The sequence below is a fragment of the Syngnathus acus genome, chromosome 10 (assembly GCF_901709675.1).
Source record: "Syngnathus acus chromosome 10, fSynAcu1.2, whole genome shotgun sequence".
Taxonomy (NCBI): Eukaryota; Metazoa; Chordata; class Actinopteri; order Syngnathiformes; family Syngnathidae; genus Syngnathus; species Syngnathus acus.
The window spans coordinates 27,204,946-27,224,306 of record NC_051095.1 but is presented as its reverse complement, the minus strand read 5'-3'; the positions used below and the strand labels follow the sequence as shown (position 1 = coordinate 27,224,306).

The following is a 19,361-nucleotide window of genomic DNA, read 5'->3' as shown; positions in this document are numbered from 1 at the left end:
GATTCTTCATTTTCATGCCGTTTTTTTCTTTCGGTCTTGCGCGAATATGCTTGCGCTATTCTATGTGCGCGATGTTATCCATTCACCGTTTGCCTCCCGGACCCGGATGTTGTTTTAGCGATCAGCGAACGGCGTGGGCGATGTTCGATTTTTTTTCCTGTGGGGGTGCGCCCCTACTGGAAAAATTCCTGGCTACGCCTCTGGATGTAACAATAACAGTTATTCAAATAACTAACATAAATAACACCTTTATCAAACCATCTGTGTCACTCCAAATCATTAAAGCCATCGATCGAGTTGGTCCTCCTTTATGTAAACAAGTCTGACGTCAGCGGCGCGTTGCAGTTTATAATTTTCTACAGGCCCATATAACAATATATAAACTATGTATGAAATAACAATAATATAAACAACAATTTTATCAAACCATCCGTGTCACTCCAAATCAATAAATTCATCAGAATCTTCATCATGTCAAAAAAAAACAACAACAAAAAACCCAGCTGTCGATTCTGGACCTAGGTGAGCCGCTGACGTCAGCCTCGTTGTCAGTTGGCGGCTCCAATTATTCCAAAGATCTACATATATAACTATATTGTAGTGTTACCAAAGTACCAGGCAAGACATGGGTTTGATAAACGGCTCTTTATTTCACAAATCAAGAGCTCAACGTGAGCCAACGCACGCAAGCACCCTGGATCGCTCTTTCTTCATGCGGTTTAAAGTGAAAATAACATGTGAAGTGATCAACTATACTAGTAAGTAAGTAAAGTGTTAATGATCAAGTAAACATTTGTGAAAAAATTCACATATAAGTCGCTCCTGAGTATAAGTCGCCTCCCCACCCAAAGTATGAAAAGAAACGCGACTAATAGTCCGAAAAATACGGTAAATAAAAAAAAAACAACTGTCTGCTCGTTCCTGTGCGATTGCTTCATGTTCGAAATATGTCACTGACATGAGATACATCAAAGAAAAACTATTTTACAGGTAGTCGTTTTTTTTTTCTTCCCCATATTCATATTTCTTTTACAGAGTAATCCCAAGGTCTCGATGTCCATCGAGTTAATCTTTGTAGAAGCTGTTGGCGACACGCAGAGGCCACAAATGATGAAACAAGGACCACAATGGCTTTAAAATTAAAACAGGCTCCAGGCCAGGGCTGAGTAACAAAGGGGGTCATCAAAACCCCACAAGAGAGTGATTATTTTGTTTCCCCCTTGTGTTTCGCCAAACTGGTTGTTTTGTTTATTTGATATGTCCTACATAAAAGATGTATACGTTTATATCGTAACTCATTAGTTTTGTTTTATTAAATAGCCCCTATTTTTTAATATTGTATGTATATTTCTACATTTTTAAACATATGATTTAAAAACATTGCACATTTATATTTGTGATGGTTGGCTAATGTTTGAAAGTTTTTTTTTAATTTAGGTTCAATTATCGTTTTGGTTAATTTTAACATTGTTGTAAATGTTTATTCTGGTATCATGCAATGTATATCTCACTAGTAAGCCTAAGTGTGACCGGGTCATGTTCGGGTCAGGTTCGTGGGGGATTGTTTGGGGCTTGGTCCAGGAATGTAGGCTCATTGGCACCAGACACATCTGGTTTCCATTAACAACTGCTAAGATATGCACCGTGTAGAGTTAGGGAGGCTGACTAGGGGTTCATAGATCATCCAACAGCCCCGTGTGCGCGCACCCGAATGAAGGGAAGCGCGGGGGTATAAGTTTTAGGGTGAGAGTAGACAAAGGGACTCGACATCTTGGCTAGGGCGCGAGACACTTCTCTCTGACATCGGTTGAATAAAATCTTTCCCCAACAGCCGTGTGTGACTGAAGTTTTCCTTCCCCAATCCAGCCACTTTTCCACCGTTTGTTTGGAAGACCAGCTGACCATCGAAGAGAATTCACCACAATTCTTGGCGTCACGAACAGTTCTCGTGTCCTTCGGGGAGCCCTCACCCGCCTGGGTGCGAGAAACGAGCGTCTGGCCGGCCGGCAGGCTGAGTTTGAGGTGAGAAGCTTTCACTCACAGTATCGCGATGTGCTCGTGCCTGGTGTGGGGGGGGACGGAGGGGCTCCTAAGGGGGACAGTTAATGGGCCTGGTGTGCCAGTGGCTGGCAAGGGGGGGGATTTGTCTCCCCTAGCTGAATGTCGACGAGATGTGGATTTTGAAAAGGGGGAGTAGCCCCAATAGGAAAATGAAAATGTTCAATAAAAATAGAAAAATGAAAAAAGGCAAACAAAAATGGAAAAATAGCATAAAACCTAATGGGGAATGTGCACAACAGTGTGAGTGACATGTCTGGTGTGACTGATGAATGAGAAAGAAAATGCCCCGAGTGAGAGGGCAGATTGGACAGGACGGGATGTCTGGGACATCGCCGCTCGGCTGTCATGGGAGGATAATAATAGAAAGTCCCATAAAACGTGGACTTTATTTTGGTGACAGATCCGATGGAGGATAGAAATTTTAGCTGTGTGATTGAGGCGAAAACACAGATACGATTGAACACTGTTTGTGACAAGAGACGTGCGCCACCAAGCCACCGGAGGCACAATTCCCGGGACGTGCTGGGACGTTGAGATCGCACCCAATGGCCGTACGGGCTGAGTGCGATTTTTGAGATGTTCGGTGGTGGCATTTGTCTCTATAAAGGTCGCACAAAAAAGAGAGGCTTGCTGCAGACTGCGATTGGCAGAGCGGAGGAGTGCGCAGCCTTGGCATCCGTAGCTGTGTGAATGAATGCGGGAGAAATACCGGCTGGGTCTGGGACCATGAGTGCCGAAGAGAATGAAGCGCGCAGACCATGTTATTTGGGCACTGATCAGATTAGGAGTTTGTGCGGGTTGCGCGGTTCCCCCGGCTGACCGCTGGCGCGTTAGCCTCTTAAAGAGATACTCTTTGGGCCACTTACCGGGGGAACTGGTGCGCTGCGGTCGTACCCAAGTCGACACGGTTCGATCCCGATTGTCGAGGCGCACTGTAATAGCACACACGCCTGTCAAAGTCTGATGAAATTTACGGCTTGCAGCAGACCGCCATTGGCAGAGCGGAGGAGTGCGCAGCCGATAGAAATTGGAAAACGTGGAAAAAGAGGCCTCAGGGGGTTTAATATTGGTATACCATGTAAGAAAAATAATTTGTGTGCACACTGAAGTTAAAAATCTGCAGTATAAGGGGAAATGCAAAGCGCTCTTAGGGGAAACAAAGACAAGAAGTGCAAAGGGCATGTTTGTAGGTGCACCTGTAAGAAGCCACAGAATGACCAAACCGCATGGAAGCGGTTAGTAAGAAGCTACATGAGAGATGGATTCAAATCCCTTTGTCTGTGTGTTCTGTATTCGTGCGTAATCTCTGTAAAGTTTGTGTCAGTCTGTCGTCATTCGTTTGAGCTCTGTGTGCGTGCTTTGTGTATTGGGCGTGCGTATGCGTGTGTGTGTATGTGCGGTTGTGTGCGCGCTCGGTGTGTGTGCGTTTAGGTGCACACCCTGTGTGGGTGCGGGCGTTTGAGGAGGAAGAAGGCATGGATAAGAGAATGTTCAAGAAAGGAGGGGGCCCGGTGGGCTCCAAGGCGTGGAATGGCGCTATACCGGCGGGGGTGGGGGCCGGCGGGACGCGCGGGCCTGGCCAGACCGTGGCGTCAACATTGATACGCTGACCCCCCCTTGTCCAGGGGCACTGTGCCGAGGAGTCCGCAAAGGCGGGGCTGGGTCCCCCCGGGAGAGGTCAATGTCGAGTAGAACTGAGGCAAGACGAGGGGAGATCAAATGTTGATGAGCAAAGGGTGCATGACCAACAGCGAACGTGCATGATTGAAACTGAAACATCACTGGCACTAATGTTTAACAGTTTGCAAATAGGCGAGAGAGGGGCATGCTTGCAATACTCATTAAAATACTAATGTATGTGTACCTGTGTGTCTTAAGAAAACAGTTGGGCCGTGGCAGCAGTGATTTATGGCAGGACGCCACACATTCGGCCCAAGACCGATAGGAGGAGGGAGAAAGTGAAGAAAGGGGGTTCGCTCGTAAATTATGAGGGATCCTGTCGAGAGCGGCCAGCGCCCCTCGTCCATCTGGCAACTAATGAGAAATTGAGAGATTACGTTAACTTGAACAAGACTTCTATTTTTCCTTTTTGCATAACAAATACGAGACGGTGGACGCACACGTCTCGTCCCAGAGGACAAAGAGACACGGACGGAACTTCCAGGTCGTCTGAGGAAAAGCTTCGTGGAGCGCTGCACCCAAATTCTTAAGGCCAGTGTGATTTTGTCCACAAACTCTTGTGTGTTACTTTCACTCGGGAACAAGGGATTACATAGCGGGCTTGACAACAGACTGATCGACGTAAACTGATGTACGGTTGTTTTTCAAACAGGTGACATCTTGAATTTTTTAATCTTAGCACGGGGATTGGGTGGTCATAAATATACGGAACCAAATACATATCAGACCAACATTCTTGTCTAACGGTCGTGTATAACATCTGAAGTTGGCAAAATCTGATTGCATTGTCTTATGTGTTTTTGTTACCTCTGGTGCTTGATTATTTTCTGATTGTTAAATAAAAAAAAATTGGGGGACAGGAGCCTTACCAGTCCAACAGTGACCCCCATAGAGGTTGTGTTGAAAAATAACCCGCTTATCAAAGGGGTTAAAGAAATTTTGAACAAATGGAACAAGAGATGGCCTGATGGCTTGGCCGGTGGAAGGGACTTTTAACCGGGAAGTAATTGAGATTATACGTGTACTCGTATCAACATACAAAGCAGGAGTCAAAAAAGGACAAAAAGGGGAAAAGAGAAAGGAAAAAAGGGAATTGGAATTGGGATTGTTGAAAATATTTGACGAACAGGGACAAAAATTGGATCAGGAGCTCAAACAGAAAAAAGAGGAAATCACAGCTGATGTACTGAAGAATGTGGAAGAAGCTAGGAAGCTAATGGAAAAAGTTAATACACCTTTCTCACCTGTGGCCCCGGTTAAGAGTCCCCCGCCGTACGATGTGAGTGATAAACGTGATGTCTATCCGCAACTCCCGATAGTTAACCAAGAAGGTAGCTATCAGTTGGAGACCGAAGACAAGGGCATTGTCGAAACCGGAAGAGCTAGGACCACCATTGTTATGCGTCCTAGCCTGACCCATAAGAGGAATAAAACTCAATATGCGACAGAGGGGAGACAAGGGTCCACCAAGAGGGAGCTACAGGATGATAGCCAGAGCGACACAGAAGGAGCAGCGGGGGGCTACAACCCCGTAATCAAAAGCATTTTGAGAAGAGCGGAGAAAAAAGGACGCACCCCAGGGAAAAAGACAAGAGCAAGGGAAGATGTGTGTCAGGCTCAGGCAGGGAGAGGACTCGAATGCAGAGTTTCGACAGTTCAAGGTGTTTTATTTCTTCGGCGGATGACCGCTGCAAAAACAAAGGTGCCTCACACTGAGGGAAAAAAGGCAAAAAACAAAGGCGCCTCAAACTGAGGGAAAAAGGGCAAAAACAAGGTGCCTCAAACTGAGGAAAAAACGAAGGCAAGGTCTCACGCACAACCCACAAAGCGTGGACAAAAAAGTCTCTGTGAGCAAGGCAATCAAGGGCTAAATCCGTGGCTATGGAGTCGCTGGTGGTCATGGCTTGCAAGACGCACTGGCAGAGGACAAGGGGAAGACGCAGGCTAAATACACACACAGAAGGGAAAGGACACAGGTGCAGACAATCAGGGCGGACGACACAGGTGTAAGTGGTTAACCAACGGGGAGGTCAAGTGGGCGACCGTGCAGCGGAAGGACCAGTGATCTGGAATGTGATGTACAAAATAAAACGGGAAGTTAGAACATGACGGACAAGACAAAACAAAACAACCTACAAAACCTGACAGCATGACAATGTGAGCGGTACGGAGAGCGGAAGCTGCGAGGATAGCTGGGGAGATGAAAGCCCTGTGCCTACTTCACGCTCCACCCCAGTTGCCATGGAGGACTGGAGAAGGACCGCTTTAAGGAGCATTGAAGCCAGAAAAGAACAATGCTTGGAGGAGTTAGAATGGAGCGTGGAACCAAGAGAGCAGGAGGAACTAGAGGAACAGTTGCAAAAGTTAGAGGTGGCCGAGCTTGAGTTGAAAAAAGTGCCATCCAAACTGCCAGGGACACCTTTTGGTTGAGCAAGGATCAACTTGAGCAACCACAATTCTGCCAGTGGTGGTGAGAGGACAACAACTGGAATACAAGCCATGGCAGAGCTCGGATATGTCAGCCGTCCTCGAGAAGTTGCCTACCATCCAAGACGGAGCGCACCCGTGGATCTCCAAGTTGGAGCAATGTATGGTGGGAACTCAGTTTGCAGTGGGAGACATTAAGAGGCTATTGGCCAATGTCGTAGGAGTTCATGCCATGAGGGACGTCTTTGGGAAGGCAGGACTTCAACGCTTTGCCACAACGGCAGCAAATGACTCTGAACTGTTCGCAGCAGTCCGGGGCCAGATGTGGGGAGCACTGAAGGCAGCGTACCCGACCAATGTGAACCCGGACAACATTGTACTCGAGCCCCTGGGACCTACAGAGAACCCCCGCTCATACGTGGCAAGAGCTTATCAGACTTGGAGACATGTCACAGGGAATGACCCCGACACGACCCAAATGGAGAAAGGTATCTTGCGAGGGAAGATCCAGATGGGTCTGCCCCTGCCGATGAGGAGCAAATTGTCCGAAGTTGTGGGGTTGGGGAGCATGGCCACTCATGTGTTCACCGATCACATAGCGCATCAAGTTGAATGGTTCAGGAAGAAAGAGCTGGTTCAAAAAGAACAGGATCATGAGGTGGTGAGAAGATTGAACCAGGTGCAGCTCGCGGACAGTAAAAAGGAGAAGAAGCAGATGGTCATGGGGCAAACCCCACCTCAACAGATCTTATTGCTGCCCCCGCAGCCCTCTGGCCAACCACCGCAGATGGCCATGGCAGTGCCCGTCAGTCTAGCACCCCAATGGGGGCACAACCAAACGCAGTCCTGGGGCACCAGAGGGCGTGGAGGCAGGGGAAAGGCAGGAAAGTCGAAACCCACAGGGGGCCCGGGACAGAGGTCTGACGCTTGCCATAACTGTGGCCAAGTAGGACACTGGGCCCGCAACTGCAGCATGCCCACCAGAGGAGGCTTTGGAGGGGAGTTCAGCCAACATCCCCCAAAACCCCAGAGCCCGGTGAACCCTTTTGGGGGCCCGGAACCTGGATTCTAGAGGTGCCCGGTGGGCCCAGAAGGGGGATGTCAGCTGGTAGTGTCAGGTCCGGAACGAGAGCCAACAATAACAGTGAAAGTAAACAATCAACCGTTGACAGCAATGGTTGACAGCGGAGCGGCTTTCACTTGCGTCCGTCCTGAAGACGCTATTCATCTCCCCATGTCCGGTCATTTCGTACGGACAATAGGGTTCGAGGGTATAAAACAGCTGATCCCTTCCACAAGACCAGTAAAGCCCTGCTGGAAAGATCAAACGATAAACATACCAGTTTTGGTATCGGACCGTACCCCCATTGCCCTCCTAGGCAGAGACGCCCTGTGCAGATTGAACTGCACCATAAAGTGTTCTCCTGATGGTTGTGTGGTCGAGGTCTCACACGAGACATGCCATACGGTGCTGATGCAGTCAAGACTCAGAGAAAGTACGCCTAAAGTGTTCTGGATCGGTGACATCAGCAATGACCTGTTGAAGCCTTTCAGGAAATGGGAAAGGTTCATTTATGCCAACACCTATGGAGCAAGGGTCCCCGAATATCCGTCTCACTGCACGCTCCAGTACTCCAAAGACTCAACACAGTCCCAAGCGGAAGAGTGGTTGCAGCGACAACCCCGCGAAGTGCAACTAAACGGAACCTACATCATCCTGGGACCACAGGGAGTGGCCATGAAGATGCACAATGACGGATACCTCAACAAGGAATTCAAAGTCAAGGACAGCGTCCCCCACGTGACCTTGATGGTGTCAGAGGACTGTGAGCAGCAAAATGTGGGAGAGATGATGATGGAGGCGGAGACACTCAAATTTGTCCCACTAAAGGAGAACAATGCTCTGTGGGTGAGTGATGATAGACGATTTATGAAGATCATGATTTCAGCACAAGGATACGGACAACCTCAAACGGTGCAGCTGTCGCACGAATCCGTCCTTAGTGTGGCAGCGGACCGTCTCCAAGAGGAGATGCTACAACAGGTGCCCGATTATGTGTGGTCACGCCATAGTACGGACATTGGACTTGTAAAGTCAGCACCACCAGTAAGAGTGGATCTTCGGCCTGGCTGCAAGCCTCCGTGGAAAACACAGTACCCACTGAAGGAGGTAGCAGTGCGGGGGATTGAGACACAGATTGAAGGACTGCTTGTGGCAAACGTGTTGACAATTACACAAACGCCTCTTAGCAACACGCTAATATTGCCGTTGAAGAAGCCAGACAATTCCCACCGGCTGGTACATGATCTTCGGGCGGTGAACGAGGTGGTGGTTGATAAAGTAGCTGATGTGCCGGACCCACACACCTTGCTGACACAAATTCCGCCTGACGCGGGATGCTTCACGGTGGTGGACTTGTGTGGCGCTTTTTTTCAGCGTCCCACTCAGCTGCGAATCGCAAGGACTTTTTGGTTTTACATTCAAGGGTCAGTTCTATCAGTACCAGAGACTTCCGATGGGCTATAACCATAGCCCCCATGTGTTCAACAAAGTGCTAAGAGATGATCTTGAAGGGTTGGAACGGCAGGTGCAGAGCACCGTCATTCAATATGTGGATGACATTATTGTCTGTGCATCAGATGTAGAGACGTGTCACAAAGATTAAATCAAATTGTCGCAAATTCTCGCGGAGAAGGGCCACAAGGTGTCACAGAAAAAACTCCAATACTGCCAATTGCAGGTTGACTATTTGGGCCAGAAAATATCGCGCGCATTGAGACGTATTTCTGATGGCCATTTGGAGGCTATACGGACAGCCCCGAAGCCCAGAACTGTCAGACAGATGTTGACGTTTATGGGCATCGCGGGTTATTCAGCCTCCTGGGTGGAGGAATACGCTAAATTAGTGGGGCCTCTGAGGGCCATGATCAAAGACACAGGCAATAATGAACTCCACGCAGTGCTAGATTGGACACAGGACGGCCATGTAGCATTTGAAACGATCAAAACGACATTGCAGGAGGCTCCGGCTTTGGCTTTACCGGATTACTCAAAAAATGTTGTGTTATTCACATCCACCTCGGCAGGGGGTAGGTTTGCGTGTGCATTCCTCTGCCAGCCTACAGGGACCGGGTCCGGACCCCAACCTGTGGCCTACTACTCAACATCTTATTGGGACTGGAGATGGGACTGCCACCTTGTTATCGAACGATGGTGGGAGTCTATTTGATGTATGATGAAGCCTCTTCCGTCACGATGGGCTATCCTGTGACCATTCTCACTCATCATAGTCTTCGGTCTCTTTTGAATCATGGGAAGTACACCTTGACAGAGTCCCGGCTCAGAGACTATTACAGGCTCTTGGAGCAAGAGGATGTCACTCTGGCAAGGTGTACGACAGTAAACCCAGCTGACTTTTTGCCAACTTCAGAGGACGGTGAGCCCCATGATTGCGTATACGAGGCGGAAAGGTCAGATTTACAAGCCATCCCCCTGGGGGAGGCGGATTTAGAACTCTGGACGGACGGCTCTTGTTATCGAGTCGGGGAGACTTTGTGCGCGGGCTATGCGGTTATCCAAGCGCACGGAGCAGAATTTGTGACAATTAAGGCCGAAGTTATACCACAGTTATACCGGCATCAGCGCAACTTGCTGAATTGGTGGGGTTAATGGAGGCATGCTTGCTCGCGGAGGGAAAAAGAGTCACAATCTACACAGACTCAGCATACGCGTATAGTGTGTGCCACTTGTTCGGAGCGGTGTGGAGGAACGGGTCGTTTAAAAAGACCGATTGTTCCCCCATACAACATCATGCTCAGATATTCAAGCTGCTAGATGCGATGATGAGGCCTAGCGAGATAGCCATCGCAAAATGTGCTGCCCACAAATCAGATGCGTCCAGGGTCACACAAGGTAACAGATTGGAAGATGAAGCAGCCAGGGCTATAACAAAGGGTGATCGAACCGAAAAAACCTTGTTGGTCATGCACGAGGTCGACCTTGAGGACAAGGTCACGCTCAGTGATGTAACCCTGATGCAAGCGGCAGTTAGTCCGATGGACAAACATTTGTGGGTGTCGAGGGGTGCGTGCCAAGACTCAGACGGGGTGTGGAGAAATCACGAGGGTTTGGTGGTGGCCCCGCCAGATTTGTTAGGCCTGCTAATACAAGAGGCACATGGGCTAGCCCATGTGTCAAGGGGGGAGGTGAAGCGAAAAATAACCGCGGAATATGGTTTTTGGGCGCCATATTTGCTCGAACAAATCGATCATGTCATCGGGAAATGTGTAATCTGCTTAAAAAACAACGTGAGACGAGGGGTAGCTACCCCCACGGGTTACATCCTGACTCCAAAAGGCCCCATGAGGGAACTGGTGGTGGATTTTGTCGACATGATTCAATCGGTCGAGGGGAAAAGATACGTTAGTCGTCGTGGACCGGTTTTCCAGATGGCCGGAGGCGTGTCCGACTAAACGAAAAGATGCTCAGTCTGTTGCCAAGTTTCTGTGCCGTGAAGTCATCAGCCGATGGGGGCTTCCGGATAGGATTTTGTCGGACAACGGGAAAGAGTTTGTGGATAAAACGGTCAAACTAATTCTTCAAAAATTGGGAATCAAACAGGGCTAGGGGCCGTATATCACCCACAAAGCCAAGGCATTTGCGAGAAAATGAACGGCGTTCTAAAAAAACGAATTTCCAAAATTTGCCAACATACGGGCTTGAATTAGATAGCTGCCTTGCCACTGGCACTAATGGTATGCAGGTCAAGTGCACTTCGCGACTTGCACTTGACTCCTCACGAATTGGTGACCGGGAGACGCATGCCGTCGCCGTGTCTGCGCACCAGTGGCAAAGGCCCAAGCCTGTCAGTTTTGGAGGACGAAATGAAGGCCTATGTCAAACACCTAACCACAATACATAGGAACATTTCCACCTATGTTGTCGACAGGCAAAGACAAGAAGAAGTGCAAGAGAGACTCGAAGCGAACACTAAAGACGCAGTTCAGCCAGGGGACAAGGTGTACGTGAAAGTGTTTCGCCGGAAGTGATTCAATGAAAGACGGCAGGGGCCATTTGAAGTTGTGCGCTGTACAGGGACGGCGGTGCAAGTCAAAGGCTCACCAACGTGGTACCACCTGACACACTGCGTCAAGGTGCCCAAGGACGAAGAACCTCGAGGAGTGAGTCGCTACTGCGACAACCCAGAAACCAAAACGAGGATCACCAGAGGACTAACATCGGGAGGTTGAAAGGCATGACCAAGATGTGGGTGCTGTTGGGCCTGCAGCTCCTGTGCCTGACGGAGTCAGGGTCGACACAGCCAATGCCCGGGAAGGCCAACAGTTCGACCGTATCGATCTTGGCGACGCACCCACCTCAGCCGGGAGCGACGCCCCACAGTGCGGTACGACCGAGTCACATGCGGCCGGACGGGGCCCCCTCGGTGGACAAGGTCGTCCTGCGGAACAAAGCAGCAGACGTCCATTCCGCCGCAGAGTCCGACCGAAACGTTACGTGGAGCAGTGTTGAAGGGGTGGTGGGAAGCGCCATCATTCTGCCATGCAGGTGCCCCAAGGAGAAGGGGTCTCAGTGCACACGCACTGCCCAATGGGAAGACAATGCGGGTAGCGTACTTGCATTGGCGGGCCGAACATTTGCGGCTGATGTGCTGTTACTGAATACATATAAACGATTCGAGGTGTTGGGGGATTGCACGTTATACATAACCAAGATTGGCGGCAATGATTTCGGACAGTATAAATGCACCTGTTTTAAACGGAGTGGGGAGAAGATGAACCGCTCGGATGACCGGGGGAAGGCGATATGCATTGATTTCGTGAAGTTGGCGGAGAAAAAGACAGGGGCTAAAAGGCACCCAGAAAGCTCGATCGCTGGGCTTGCCGAGAAGGAGTTAGCGGTCGCGACCAAGAACGACACCGCACCCCTGTTAACAAATGACGGTACCGTTGTAACCCAGTCGGGCGTCTCGGACGGCATTGTGACAACGGTGGAGGCCGAGAGGCTGATGCATGACGTGGCAAGGCCAGCCGACCAAGCGTTCACAGAGTCGGATTGGTCCCCGACGGAGGGGCGAGATAACTTGCGTAATGTGGCGCGACGAGCAGCTGCGTGGAGGGCTTATGGGTTTGAGGCCTTGACATTACCAGGGGTCGACGAATGGGCGAGAAAAAGTATGTGGTACCAACTGACGGTGCATTCAATTAAGTCCTCCAAGGCGGTGAGTGGGCCATGTCTAGTCCGGGTCAAGACGCCTAGTACACTACAGGCGGTTTTTCAGACCGTCCCTGTGCCAGTGTCCGACAACTGTCAGCTCTGGTTGCTGCTTTGGTTGGTGTATGAGCAATCGTGGAAAGCGCCCGAGACCGATGCTCAGGTTAGGAAGGTTTTCAAACCCACGGGAGAGTGTGAGATGATAAGTGAGCGCCCGTATTTGGATTTACTCGCCGTGCATGATGATATCCGGGTGGCAGTGCCAGAGTCAATAGAGGTGCCATCGGTAAGGGTGCCCGCTTGTTTTTGTTCTAATGTGACGCACGGGGGACCCGGAGTGGCTATGGGGGTGGCAGACTGCGAGGTCTACTTCATGCAATTCCCAGAGCAGTCGGGGGGAGAGAGAGTTGCCATCCATCCTGTGACCTTCGCGTTGCCGGACACGCCACGCGTCATTACTGTGAGGGTGGAGAATCGTACAGTCCCTGGTAATACCACCGTAGGTAATCTTAGAGACATCTGGTGGGTATGCGGGACTAGGGCCTATTTGTTTTTGCCTTATGGCTGGGGGGGTTGCTGCTATCCGGCGACCTTGAGACTCCCTTTTGAGGTGATGCCGATTAGGAAGGGCCACAGGCCCCAAGGTAGTGTCTTCGGTCATGTCCCGAGTCGGGCTAAGAGGGAGATGGCGGCGTTTCACACTACAGAGGCGTACTATTGGAGGATTAGCCTGGGGGAGAAATGGGGCTTCGGGATTTTCCCCTGGTACGGGGTTACGTTTTTGGCAGATCATATTGATAACATTACATATACTCTCCAGGGTTTCGCTAACGAGACAATCAAGGGTTTCAGGCAGTTGTCATTTACCCAGAAGAGTCATCGCTTGACCCTGCTTAAACACGACATGGCCTTGGATTATATCCTGGCCCGGCAAGGGGGGTTGTGCGTGTCCCTGAATTTGTCGGATGACGCCTGTTACACTTTAATCCCTGATAACACGGACAATATTACCAGTGTCATCAACGCACTTAGAACCATCCGGGACTCTTTTGGGCCTTCTGAGGGCGCCGGCTGGTCGGCTACGAGCTGGCTGCAGGATAGGCTGGGGCCTATGGGGGCGATACTGGTTCAGTTGTTGGGGGCGCTGGGGATATCATTGTGTGTGATGTTTTGCTTTTGCACCGTGATATTGACGTGCGCGAAGGCCGTGATGTTGCGGTGGTTCGGTGTGGTAATGCCGGGGGACCAAACCCAGATGCCGTTGATCCCGGTTGAACGCGGGGTGGATCGGGGTTTTGTGGAGGAGGTGCTGGTAAATGATAGGTACCGATTTTAGAAAAAAAAAAACCATTATACAATAGGGGGGGGGGACATGATAGTGTCGCTCTGGTATACCAGGTGTTTTAGCTTAGATTTTGCTTATTTTTTCGTATTGGATTGCATGATTGTGTTTTTGTTTTTTCCTTTTCTTCATTGTTATGTGGTTTGCCCTACAGTGTTGCCCGGCCGGTGGTGTCCGGGTGGGGGGATGGAGAGGCCTTCTGGCCCGTGATCGACATTGCTGTGTTCCTCATACCAATGTTGCATGTGTGCCTTGCATTTTATGTCATTATCATCACTCGATGCTGGCAGTGGTTCTCATTCGTTGCAGGACGCTTGGACGCTGACCGGGATGCTAAGGACGGTGGCATGGACTTGGGGACGTTGCATGGACAGCGGGCCCTGGGCAGCGCCAACCGGTGCTCCTCGCCGAGGAGGCCTCAGTGGCTCGCCGAGGAGGCCTCAGTGGACTGGACATTGCTGATGCACGCACTCGCACATGCAAGGGGGGGGGGCAACACTGGGGGGAGTGGGGCGTTACTCTGTTGCATGCTTTGATGACTCGTTTGTGTATACCTCACTATGCGACCTTGTTGTTTTGCCATATTATTTACTTTGTTATGTTACCTCGTTTGCTTACTCCGTGGCATGTTTACCATACGACATTGCATTTTAACCGATTTGTATTTGAGGGGCGTGGTTCTGTTTGTTGCTGTTTTTGGGGCTCGTGCTACGCTTTGTGGAATGTGGTGTGTGCCGGAGCTCCCTTCACCGGGCTCTTGCCAGGTGAGAGAGACCTGCGTGAAGCTGGCCCCCCACCCCACGCAAAATTTAAGCAAAATAGTCTGTTTCGTTTGTGCTTCGTTTGTGCTGGTTTGTGCAGCAAAAAATTTCGTTTGTGCTGCTATGGTTTTTTTAGTTATGAAGGATTATTTTATAGGTCATCCAGAGTTCACCCAGCCCCCCATTTCTTTCCAAAATGAACCCAAAATGGCACCATTCGTTTGTGCTTCGTTAGTGCTGGTTTGTGCAGCAAAAATTTTCGTTTGTGCTGCTTCCGTTTCGGAGATATTACACATTTAGTTTATAGCGATGACGTCACCCAGCCCCCCATTTCTTTCCAAATGGACCCAAAATGGTACCGTTCGTTTGTGCTTCGTTTATGCAGGTTTGTGCAGCAAAAATTTTCATTTGTGCTGCTATGGTTTTTTAGTTATGAACGATTATTTTATAGGTCATCCAGAGTTCACCCAGCCCCCCATCTGCTCAAAATGGACCCAAAATGGTACCGTTCGTTTGTGCTTCGTTAGTGCTGGTTTATGCAGCAAAAATTTTCGTTTGTGCTGCTTCCGTTTCGGAGATATTACACATTTATTTTATAGCGATGACGTCACCCAGCCCCCCATTTCTTTCCAAATTGACCCAAAATGGTACCGTTCGTTTGTGGTTCGTTTGTGCAGGTTTGTGCAGCAAATATTTTCGTTTGTGCTGCTTCCGTTTCATAGATATTACACATTTATTTTATAGCGATGACGTCACGTAGCCCCGCCCCCCTGTTTACTTCCAAATGGACCCAAAATAGTGCCGTTCGTTTGTGTTTCATTTGTGCTGGTTTGTGCTGCAAAAATGGTACCGATTGTGCCGCAAAAACATTTGTTGGCGTTCAGTGAATCATTCAATTTGTCATTCATTTAATACTAATTTATTTTCTTGAGATGTCAAATCCTTGCTCCATGGATTGTTAATTAACCATTTGTTTGTGCCATTGCAATTTTTCATTATTAAAATCATGCATCTTCATTAACCCCCTGTCATGTATTTTATTCTTTTTCACTTGACATCATGATAACTCCTTAATTCTTACACATGTATTATCCAACTAATTACCATGCAAAGTGACCTCTGCAGGCCGGTAAGACATATCGCAACAGGGTGGGGAAAAACAAAGACGTGCAACTTTTTCAAGCGACAAATGCACAACTATCTCCGAAGATTTAATAACAGTGAGTGACAGAAAGCATGTCTGGCCATATCTTCCTGTATCAGGGTGTTATGACAGGGGATACCAGCTCCAGTGTCCCAGTCGTGCAGATGCTGTCAGAGAAGCATGATGTTAATGCTATCACACAGTGGCTGAAAGAATGGATCCATGCAGGTGCATCTGTTCCTAAAGAAGCAGTGAGTGACTTTTCTCTGGCGATTCTTGGAGCTCTAGTCAAAGCTTTTACCCCTCATCCTGATCTGAAGAGCTACATCAATGAGTGCTTTAACATTTCACGTGGGAATCAACCTGGACATCTACCCCCATGTTTTGTCAGGGTAGATGTAGCACACTGTATTAAGATGATTTGCTGATGGGACTGCCTGAAAAACAAAAGACCTCGTGTTAAGGATTTCTTTGTTAGGTCAATAGCACAGCTTCTTAAGTCACAATGTTGGCAACATGCAAAAGAACTTCTTCGTGCTATCACCATTGCGGCACTGAGTGAGACAGAGGGTAATGACAATTCTGGAGCCCCTATCCCGTCAGAAAAGTGCAAGAAATATTTGAGAGCGCAAATCGCAGAGGAATTTGTCCCCATTTCAGATGAGGAAGTTGAGGGACAAGAACCAGGTGATGCATTAAATCAGGACATCCAGACTAATGTCCGACAGTGGGTGACAGAAATATGTGAGGAGAGCAGGTCACTTGCCATGGCTGATGGGGATAGAGACAACATCCACTTCCTCCCTGAGATTATTCCCCAAATAACAAGACTTGGAAGTTACTTGCCACTCTGGACAACAATAATGGTCCCTCTCTTCAAAAGCACCAGCATCACTGCAAGTTCCGCAGCTGTTGAAGCAGAGTTCAAAAACATAAAAAAAGGCCTTTTCAAGCATGAAAGCCTACCCATTCGTGTGGACCGGTTTGTTGCTCGTCATCTTTCCTTCATTGAGGGAATCATGCGGATTTGCTCTGCAAAACAAAAAAGTGAAAAGGATGTGTGTGATGCCACGACTGTCAAAGAGCCTGACAATGTCTGCAGTACTTCTCAAACTGAAGTAGTAAACAAAAAAGAAAAGAAAATCTCATCCTGGAGCGGAGCCAGATGCATCTACTGACAGTGCAGTTGAAAACTGGAGAGGTTTAGCGGTCCCACCGAAAAAAAGAAAGATAACTTCATATCTCTCTCCTTGTCCTGAATGGCTGCATATTGATACACAAGTGGGCTGGAAAAAAGTCAAGGTACCATTGTTGAAAAACGGGAACCATCAACAGCCTGTTAAACTTCGCACATCAAAAGTGTTTGTGCTCAATACTTGTGCATTTGATTCTGTCTTTCAATGCTTATGCTGTTCTTTCTGTGAAAGTTTTTCATTTGAAAAGACTGTTCTGAACTATGAACGTGGGAACCAATTCCTCCACCTGGTGAAAACCATCACAACACAGGGTGTGAACCCACAGGTATACTCACAGAGGGCAGAACTGCTGGGGGAAATATTCAAACCTGTCCTCCTGACCTCTGGTGCTCTCCAAATTGATGCACAATGCCACATCTCCACTGTAATTGAGAGTGCAATGAGGAATATCCCAAGTGTTTATTTGATAAAACAATGCTTCTCACAGTACTGCAGTTTAAGCCAACAAGTAACAAGGCAAGTTTCACTTGTTTGTGCAAACATTGCTGTCCTGCAGACCTGTGGCATGGCTTCTCTTCAGACTGCTGCTGAAGAGGGACTCAGCCTTCCTGACTCTCTCTGCCTCAGGCCAATTGTCCGTCTTCATTCAAAACACAGGACAACAATACAGGCAAGGCTCTGTGTTCAGGTAATGTTACTCACAGCTACAATCTGGGAGAGTTTGTGTAGATTGACACTGACCTTGGTAGCAGTTGCAAGGAAGTTGCCTTGCTTGAATTTCCCTCCAGTCTGGAGCTAAAAGAGAAGACTTTTAATTTGAGAGCAGTCATTGCCTTTGAAACAGGACTGACCCAGGATTCTCTTGGGCATTATGTGGCATACTGCAGGAGGACTGCATATGCCTGGGAGATCTATAATGACCTGGGAAGTGGAGTGAAAGCAGCATCAGTAAATACTAAGATCTTCCCACATGCTGTGTTCTACACAGTGCAGTGATGCATTGTTTGGATTGTTGGAAAACAAATGTTGATAATGTTCCCTTTGACAAAGAAAGTTATTTTTTCACGTTTTCAAGTTTCTTTTTCTGGCTGTCATCAACTTCACATACATGTATTAATTGTTGCATTAATTAATGTTTTGGAGCAGACATAGACTCATCAGGTATTTAGGTTGCGGTGAACCTTTTGCATGTCAGATGTAATTGAAAAAAATGATCATATAGGCTTATTGAAAACAAGGAAATTAATCAATGAGCACGATACAAACATAATTACAGAAATATCCTCGTACTAAAAGCCATTCCCCGCAGTGAACGTTTTCTGTAAGGTAAAAAGAAAAGAAAAAAAAGGCTAAGAACATATTTACCTTGTATTCGTCCTGCATCAGGAGCATTCCAGGAGCTTGAAATTCGCAACAAAATACAGTGACGTGGGCTGGGTGACGTCTTCGCTATGAATTAAATGTGTAATATCTGCAAAACCGTAGCAGCACAAACGAAACTTTTTCCAGCACAAACCAGCACAAACGAAACACAAACGAACGGCACTATTTTGGGTCCATTTGGAAGTAAACAGGGGGGCGGGGCTACGTGACGTCATCGCTATAAAATAAATGTGTAATATCTACGAAACGGAAGCAGCACAAACGAAAATATTTGCTGCACAAACCTGCACAAATGAAGCACAAACGAACGGTACCATTTTGGGTCCATTTGGAAAGAAATGGGGGGCTGGGTGACGTCATCGCTATAAAATAAATGTGTAATATCTCCGAAACGGAAGCAGCACAAACGAAATTTTTTCTGCATAAACCAGCACTAACGAAGCACAAACGAACGGTACCATTTTGGGTCCATTTTGAGCAGATGGGGGGCTGGGTGAACTCTGGATGACCTATAAAATAATCGTTCATAACTAAAAAACCATAGCAGCACAAATGAAAATTTTTGCTGCACAAACCTGCACAAACGAAGCACAAACGAACGGTACCATTTTGGGTCCATTTGGAAAGAAATGGGGGGCTGGGTGACGTCGCTATAAAATAAATGTGTAATATCTCCGAAACGGAAGCAGCACAAACGAAAATTTTTGCTGCACAAACCAGCACTAACGAAGCACAAACGAACGGTACCATTTTGGGTTCATTTTGAGCAGATGGGGGGCTGGGTGAACTCTGGATGACCTATAAAATAATCGTTCATAACTAAAAAACCATAGCAGCACAAACGAAAATTTTTGCTGCACAAACCAGCACAAACGAAGCACAAACGAAACAGACTATTTTGCTTAAATTTTGCGTGGGGTGGGGGGCCAGCTTCACGCAGGTGGTGAGAGGCGTCTCTGGGGGTGTAGAATGGGCCTCCCTCTTTTTCCTCGTCATTAGATTTGCGAGGTTTTTTCGACGGCGGTCCGGCAACTTTTTGGGGCTTCCAACAGGCCACAGCAAAATTTTCCTCTCCAAATTGATGGCGTTGTTGATATATTACCGAAGGGGGGGGGGGGGGGGGGGGGGTGCGGAC

The 19,361-nt window shown here is 48.2% G+C and overlaps 1 protein-coding gene and 1 long non-coding RNA gene across 2 annotated transcripts in view; one reads left to right on the top strand and one right to left on the bottom strand.

The window, feature by feature from the left end:
* Positions 1 to 19,361, top strand: part of tctn1 (tectonic family member 1) — a 1,200,810-nt gene that overhangs the window by 224,757 nt on the left and 956,692 nt on the right. The gene's annotated exons all lie outside the window — the stretch shown is intronic.
* Positions 17,478 to 18,333, bottom strand: LOC119129541. Its single transcript, XR_005099238.1, has 4 exons — positions 18,209 to 18,333; positions 17,695 to 17,764; positions 17,585 to 17,638; positions 17,478 to 17,521 (listed from the first exon to the last, which is right to left on the bottom strand). It is a non-coding gene; the product is annotated as an uncharacterized LOC119129541 (long non-coding RNA).